Here is an 8,833-nt window from a genome sequence, read left to right as displayed (position 1 = left end):
TCAGTTTGCGTTACAGGCATATGGCGGCTCTTGCGAGGGAGTTGCCCTGGGTCATTTTTGTGTTTTCTGTTTCTTCTGCCCTGGGCAAATGTAATGTTTTCACCGTGACTTTGGGGTAGGGTGACACTATGGAAATGTTTGATGTACACAAGGTGGGGGGTGCTAGTGGTACAAATCCAAGTGTGGGGAGGGGTAGAGGTGTATTGTTGTACACTCCTTTGTCAAGGTCCACACCAGGGAGTCGATCTGAGTCTCAACCAAGCCATTCTACTGTGGAAGGGGGCAGACATGCGAGGGTGAGTTAGGATGTGGTCAATCCCCGAAAGTTCCCTCCGGGAATGTCTACAGTAGGTACCTCACTCCAGAACATGACAGACTCTGGTATTGGGACATCTTCCAGTCAGCTTAGTGATTTGGTTAGGCCAATTGGAGCTGAGATTGGAGAAGCTATCAAGGCTAGCTTACAGTAAAATGTTGCTTCTGACCAAACACCTGTTGTAACCTCTGACCCACCTCAGCGTGTCTCCCACCCGGATCAGTGTAGTACCACTGTTACTGATGCATCAAAGTTGAACTTGGTGTTACATTCTGAAGTCAATGTTCCACCTTATTTTAGGGGGGATAGTTCAGATAAGTACTCTATCGCTGAGTGGGAGGAGTTGATGAGGAGTTACTCTTCAAAACAGGGTTACGGTGGGACAGCGTGTATCGAAGAGGTCATAAATAGACTCATGTCACCAAAGTGTGGTTGCGCTGCAATCCTACTGTCACTGATGTCAATGCACTCTATGGTGTACTTAGACGCTATTTTGGTGACGTTGTGCACTCTGACCTACCTTTAGCCGATTTCTACCCAGTGCAGCCTCTTGCTGGGGAAAGCCCTTTAGACTACTGGGTTAGACTCAACAAAGCAGCCAAAATGACAGAACAGTGCTGTAGTGAGCAGGTTTTGATATGTAACGAGCGCGCATGCGCGAGTGTAGAGCCTTGAAGATTTGCCTAGTGAAAGGTCAACGTTATGCCTTGGTCTCCGCCCGGTCCATTCTTTACTAATATTAAGTACTATAAAGTACAAGACACGGTGTCAGAAGTCGTCGTCCTCGCCTCTGAGATAAACACAATCTCCCGACGCGAGTGACGGGATGATCGGTGCAGTTTGACTACGTGAGAAAGGAGCTTGTGAAGTGGCCGAGTGAGCTAGCAGAGCTAGCAGAGCTAATGCTAACGGGGAGCTGCGTTGACGCAACGTTGGAGAGGAGCACGCGGAAGGTAAAGCAGAATGACTCTCTGTGTTTTCAGTCAGGCCCCCCAAGCAACTCACTTGGGAGCCCTTAGTAGTGGCCTGGTTGGATGCGAGTTTAGAAAGATTCCGCATAGCGGCGGCAGCAGGACTAAATGCAAAGAGGCCAGAGTATCAAGCTAACTCGCTAGTTTACACTATGGGAGACATGGCGGAGGACGTTCTGAACACGTCAGCACTGACGGAGGAGGACAAGACAAAGTACCACCAAGCAAAGCAAGCGTTCATAAACATCTCATATGCAAGCATAATGTGATCTAGGAAAGAGCTAAATTCAACAGGCGTAGCCAGGAGCCTGGTGAGACGGCTGAAGCGTTATTACTGCTGTGCATCAACTGGCTGAGCATTGTCAGTATGTCAGTATTCTCCAAGACGAGATGATCAGAGACCGCCTTGTGGTAGGTACCAGAGACCATGGACCTGCAGAGAAGTTACAGCTAGATTCTGAGTTGACTCTCGTGGAAGCTGTCACACAAATCCGCCAGAGTGAGGAAATTAAAAAGCAGCAGCCTGCATTGAGACAGAGTAGCACAGACGGCACAGATGCAAACATGGATGCAGTTAGATTCAAGTTCAAACAGAAATACTCTCCACACGGAAGAGTGGTTTTAAACCAAAGGAAAGAGGGCAAAATAATGCAAATACTAAATGTGGCAGATGTGGGAAGATCCATGAAAATTCGTTCAATGCATGTCCCGCGCGCACTGCTGAGTGCAGGGAATGTAAGAAAAGGGGGCATTTTGCCGCCGTTTGTAAAACGAAAATGAGAGTGGAAGAAATTAAGGAAAATGACTTCGATGAAAGCGTAGAGACATTGTTCCTGGGCACAGTGAATTGTACAAAATCCAACACATTCTGGCAGAACTCGGTTGCAGTGAATGGTCAGCAGATGACGTTCAAGTTGGACACGGGTGCTGCAGGGACAGCTATCCCGGCACATTTGTATTCACAAAAGCGTCATGGAAAGCTGCTTCTGACAACCAAAAGACTGTGTGGACCAAGTAACTCTCCCATAGAAGTGAAGGGACATTTTACTGCGGATATTAGTCACAATGGAATTGGCTTACCAGCGATACAAGACCTCTGCCTGCTCAGCCCTGTGCAAGCTATCACAGCAGCTGAGGTAAGCTACAAAGAACAATATCCCAGAGTTTTCACAGGCTTAGGTAAGCTAGAGGGAGAATACAAAATTAAATTAAAAGAAAATGCCACTCCCTTTGACCTCGCTGTGCCACACCGTGTGCCATTGCCCTTAAGAGGAAAAGTTCAAGAAGAGTTAAAAAGGATGGAGGAAAGGGCATTATTTCTCCCATAGAGGAAGCTACAGAGTGGTGCTCAGGAATGGTCGTAGTACCAAAACCTAATGGAAAAATTAGAATATGCGTTGACCTAACCCGCCTGAACGAAAAATGTGTACAGGGAGCGATGTATTCTTCCAGCTATTGATGAGACGCTAGCTAAGCTAGCTGGAGCTAGAATTTTTTCCAAACTGGATGCCACTGCCGGTTTTTGGCCGGTGCCTTTGCACAAAGATTCAGCCCCACTCACCACCTTCATCACACCATTTGGCCGTTATTGTTTTAATCGGCTTCCCTTTGGAATATCATCCGCGCCAGAACACTTTCAGAAGTGTTTAACGCAGATGCTTGACGGCCTAGAAGGAACTTTGTGTCATGCGGATGACATCCTGGTGTTCGGTGCCACGCCCAAAGAGCATGATAACAGGGTGCATCAAGTTTTGCAAAGACTGCAGCAGCGGGGCCTAACTCTGAATGACAAATGTCAGTTCGCAGTGAAGCAGGTAAAATTTCTCGGACACGTTGTCAGTTCAGAGGGCATACAAGCAGATCCTGAGAAGATTAGGGCAATTAGAGAGATGCCACCACCCAAAGATGTGGCTGACATAAAACGCTTCATGGGGATGGTCAACTATGTGGGGAAATTCTCTCCTAACATCGCAGAGCTCACTGGGCCAATCAGAGAACTCCTGAAAGCAGAAAACATGTGGATGTGGGGAGCAGCGCAACAGTGTGCCTTTGAAAAGGTGAAAAACGAGCTCAGCTCATCTACTGTCCTTGCCCAGTACAGTCCAGGGAAACTGACCAGGGTGTCAGCAGATACATCGTCTTACAGATTAGGAGGGGTCTTATCTCAGCTTCAAGAACCTGGAGACTGGAGGCCAGTGGCTTTCATATCTCGCAGCATGACTGAAACAGAGTGTAGATATGCCCAAATTGAAAAGGAGGCCCTTGCTGTCACCTGGGCTTGCAAAAGATTTCAGACCTACCTCCTGGGCCTACACTTTGTGATGCGAACCGACCACAAACTGTTAATCAGTCGTCTTAGCTCAAGGCCACTGGATGACGTCCCGCCTTGTATAATACGCTTCAGATTGTGAATTCTGCGTTTTTCATACTCAATCATACATGTACCAGGGAAAAATCTTATTGCAGCTGACGCTCTATCAAGAGCTCCACTCCAGCGTACTACAACAGAGGAAGACCTTGCGCTTCAGAACGACATCACAGCTCAAATCAATGAGGTCATTCAGCAACTCCCGGCCTCACCTGAGAAGTTGCTACAAATAAGAAGAGCACAAGAAGAAGATCCAGTGTGTAAGCAGCTGTCCTCCCTGATCCACACAGGATGGGAAAGAAGCAGTTCTGCGCCACAGTTAAAGCCTTTCTGGCAATACAGAAACGACCTGTTGATGGGGGATGGCCTGTTGGTGAAAGGAATGAGAATACTGATTCCAGCAAGCATGCAACAGGACATCTTGGACAAAATTCGCCAGGGTCACCAGGGAATGGTGAAATGCATGGCCAGGGCCCATGAAGCAGTGTGGTGGCCTGGGCTGACAAAACAGATCAGAGAGAAGGTACGTCAGTGTGAAATTTGTGCTAAAGAGAGTCAAAATGCCACAGAACCTCTGATGACCACACCCTTGCCATCACGCCCATGGGAACGGCTAGCAGCTGACTTATTTGAGTCGAAGAAGGGTCAGTATTTAGTAGTCATTGATTACTATTCAAGATACATTGAGGTTGCCAATTTAACAAGCACTTCAGCAACAGCTGTGATTGTGAAGATAAAAGTCATCTTTAGCCGCAACGGGGTGCCGGATACACTCGTCACAGACAACGGACCGCAGTTTGCTGCTGCAGAGTTCGCAGATTTTGCTAAAGATTACAACTTTCAACATGTTACCAGTAGCCCCCATTAGCCGCAAAGCAATGGGGAAGCTGAACGTGCAGTAAAGACTGTGAAATCCTTGTTGCAGAAGAGTGAGGACCCTCACAAAGCGCTTATGGCGTACAGAGCAACTCCTCTTGCCCATGGAGTATCACCGGTACAGCTCCTGATGGGGCACAACATCCAAACACCCCTTCCAGTGTGTCCACGCACTCTCAAACCAGCATGGCCAGACTTGAGAGCTTTCGAGTTGAAAGACCAGGAGCTTAAAAGACAACAGGCTGAAGGATACAACAGACAACATAGAGCACGGGAGACACCACCACTCCAACCAGGTCAGAGAGTTTGGATACGGAATGTTCAACACACAGGAGTCGTCTCTGGATCAGCAGGGACACCACGTTCATACGTGATCTAAACCTCAACAGGCAGTCTCCGAAGAAACCGTTCTCATTTGAGAGTAGTGCCTTCACCCTCTGGAAGCCAGCCGCACTCTGGACTACACACCAGAGTTGGCAGGGCAGTCAAGCCTGTTAAAAGACTGAATTTGTAGTTTAGTGTTGTGAGTATACACGGAGCAGAATAACCTCCATACCACAACAGAGAGGATCAGGTAGTCTACCCTACCTCTCAGTTAGGTTATGTACTTGTCTTGATATGTTCATAGGTTAAAAAAAAAGAAAAGGAAAATGAGATGTGAAATGTGTGTCTAGATATGAGATGTGAAATGTGAAGTTCATTTAACCAGTTTACATATGCTCACGTTTACAGAGATGTTTAAGGTGCCAGCTGTTCCCCTGCCTTGTTGGTAAAATCAGCATTAGGCTTTATTAACACATGATTTGATTTTTCTGTAAAGATCCTGAAAGTATCAGTTTAAAAGGGGGAGGTGTAGTGAGCAGGTTTTCTATATGTAATGAGCGCGCATGCGCGAGTGTTGAGACTTGAAGATATGCCTAGTTAAAAAGTCAACGTTATGCCTTGGTCTCCGGTCCATTCATTACTAATATACGTAAGTACTATAAAGTACAAGACAAGTGCCTGGTCAGTAAAGGTGAGCCTGTCACTGATTTGAACCGTCATACAAATATTACGTTTATTCGTAACTGCCCTGATAAAAGATATTTAAAACAAAACCACCCCGTTACTGGTCCGCACAGGAAGTGCAAGAACATGTGGATAATCACAGGAAGGTACAGACGTTTTGTGGGAGCCAAATGTCAGTGCAGAAAGAAGTGGCAGTTGGGTCTCGTCGGACTTGTGGGGGGGGGGGGTAGTCAGTGATGCACAGGTGGAAGGGTCCTTCGCATCTGGTCCCAAGATCTCGTCAGACCACCTTTCCTCTAGTGACGAAAAATGTACAATGGACAGAGTTTGAGTTTACTGGAGCACACCTTGTCTGGTAATGCTCAGCTAGCTCGCACTCCACATCAGAACAGAGTGCCCAGACACACTCGCGACTGTAAAGTCTGTGGCAATTCTGACCATAGCACGACTGCACATTGCAGGATGAACAAGTTGTGCTTCAGATGTTACTCACCAGGCCATATTGGTGCTAACTGAAGCCAGTCAGCTTCTGCTCAGTCTGGAAACCCGACTCAGGTTCCCCACACTCAGGGAAACTAGGTAGCTCTTCTTTGGCGGAGGGCAATTTGGAGTTAAGTGGTTTCCCCTCCATTGATGATGATATTCAATCTGTGTTTTCTGCCGCTTGCAAATCAACGCCGCCCATCAAGATGGTGATTTTTCAGAACACAAGGATAACAGGCACAAGTGACAGTTTGTTTTTCACTACTGTGTTAGCGGGGGCTAAAGTCAAGATTCAGGGGATGTTAGATAGTGGGTCCATGGTCACTTCTCTGCGCGCGGACCTTGTACCTCGGCTGAGGGAGGCGGGAGTTGTGCATGGTGATTTAATATCCTCTACTGACATCATTCTCGTTGGGTGTGGTGGGAAGCAAACAGAGCCAGTGGGAATTTGTGAAATGAAACTCACCCTTTTTGACTCTGACTATTTTGTCCCAATGCTGATTGTTGAGGGGCAGGTAGATGAGCTGATCGTGGGCACCAATCTGATTAAACCAATCATCAGCAAGTTCAAGTCTAATGAGGCCTATTGGCGTATTTTAGGCAAACCAGAAGCATCGCAGCAGCAAGAGACAACTGACTTCATCCGTTTCTCGGCCAATCTGGAAAGGTGGAGGGGGGGAGGAGATTCCTGACAAAGTGGGGACAGTTACACTGAAGAAAGCAGGTACACTGGAGCCTATGGGTGAACATGTTGTGTGGGGCTGCCTTCCCCCTGGGACTAAACTTTCGGTTGGTAGTACTGTCGTTGTGGAGCCAAGTGTTGTGGTTACACCGCCCCGAGCTGCCTCCCCGGCACGTTCAAGCCACTCCCCCAGCTCGGACGTGCCGGAAACATCCGAGCACTCGGCTCGTGCTTGCCATCATCCATCAGGCACACCTGCGGCAATCAGGCAGCCCTCTACAAGAAGTCTCCCAGAACACCACTCCGTGCTTCGACGTACTGAACCCTGCGGTAAAGCTCTGACAAGCCCTCCAGCGGCGTTCCTTGCATTCTGTTTATTCCCCAGTGTCTTATCTTCGTGTCTCTGTTTCCCCCCAAGACTCTCCCTCCACGGCTCCCCGCGTCTCCCTCGTCCCCAGCGACCTTCACGTTTTTCCCCGGACCTCTCCTGCGATCTCCCCCCGTGTCTCTCTACCTGGACCCCTCCTTTCGGACTCGACTTCCCGGATGTCGGACCCGGACTTCCTCGGACAACCCCTCTTGGATCACGGACTGGACTTTCCTGCCAGGTGCACGCACATTATTTCAACCCCTCCTGGTCATTTACATACCGCACCACACATAGGCTAAGAACACTCACACATAGTTATACACGCAAACCACGGGACACCACACATAGTTTATTCACACATCCCACTAACAGAACGCTTTTCGCACCATACATTCCCCTCCCACAATAAAACCACTTTTTTTGGATTTTGAAGTCATCCTGTGTCTGTCTGCCTTGGGTTTCGCCACACGGGTCGGGTTCTGGTGCGCGAGCATAACGCCAAGTTCATTCAGCACGCTGTGTGCCCCGAAATGTACTAGTTGGCCGAGTAGTGACCCCTTTGTGGGGAGACGGGTGGGTCCCTGTGAAAACGATCAACTCAACTAAGTCCAAAATCACTTTGCGGAGAAATGCAAAAGTAGCTGATGTTTCCCCATGCATTGCACTGGAGGAGTTTGAGGAAGGTACTGAGCAGACAGTTCACCAAAATGTAGAGAAGGTCAACGGTGACAGCAGCCATGGCAGTTTGACCGCACAGAGCTCATTAAGTGGTAGTGTGGCAAGTGGGGAGCCTAGGCTCAGGGACTTGGAACTCCAGGATTTGTTGGTCGATGACTGAGGTGTCCCCAGCCTGGAAAGAGAAACTGACTGACTTGATCGTAAAGTACGAGAGCGTGTTTTGCAGACACAAATTGGACTGCGGGGCTTTGGTCACCGTATTCGCGTCTTAAGCTATGACGTAGGCACGTCCCTGTTGCGTAGGCGCGCGCGCGCGAATTTGCTTCCGGCTCCATCGACTTGTTGACAATATGCCTCACTGCTGTGTCCCCCTTTGTTTAAATCGATCAGAGAGTAAAACTGAGACCAAACTGTCTTTCTATCGCTTTCCTCCGAAAGACAAAGATAAGAAGAGGTGGCTGCAGTTAATACGGTAAGTTGCTATTGAAGAAATGCATTGAAAATCGAAGTTTGGCGCCGACTTTTGTGCTAAGTGCAGACTAGCTACCCTGCACTGCAGACTAGCTACTACCGGTAGCTACCCTCTTGTTACCGAAATCCACGTTACATACTAGACAGGTATTTAGATTTTTAGCTAATTCAACAAGCGAGGATCAATATATGTGCTTTTCCATATGTTTTTCTGCTCAATAAGGCTTTAATCAGAGTGTAGTGGAGGGTAAACAAGCATCGGTTAGCCACTTATGTTGTTACTACTACAACCCTGTCTGTGAAGACATAGTTACTGTAAGCAAGCATTATGTCAGCTACACACTCGGAAAACTGCATTATTCTATGCATTGTTAGCCCATGATTATCTAAAACGAGATGATGCATCTCAAGGGGATTATCATTAAAGAGACTTGGAGTAAATGCATGAATAAGCAGGGGTACATAACGTTAGATAGTCCAGGTGAATGTGCTGTTTCTGCCTGTTTTGTTACAGTAGTTTCACTTCTGACTTTTCCCATATAAATCAAACAATGAAACTTCATATCTACAAAAAATAATGTTTCTGTAGGGAGACTGACATCTAATTCTA

This window comes from Lampris incognitus, chromosome 1, assembly GCF_029633865.1.
Source record: "Lampris incognitus isolate fLamInc1 chromosome 1, fLamInc1.hap2, whole genome shotgun sequence".
NCBI classification, from domain to species: Eukaryota; Metazoa; Chordata; class Actinopteri; order Lampriformes; family Lampridae; genus Lampris; species Lampris incognitus.
The sequence above is the reverse complement of the archived record's forward strand: the minus strand, read 5'-3'. Positions refer to the sequence as shown.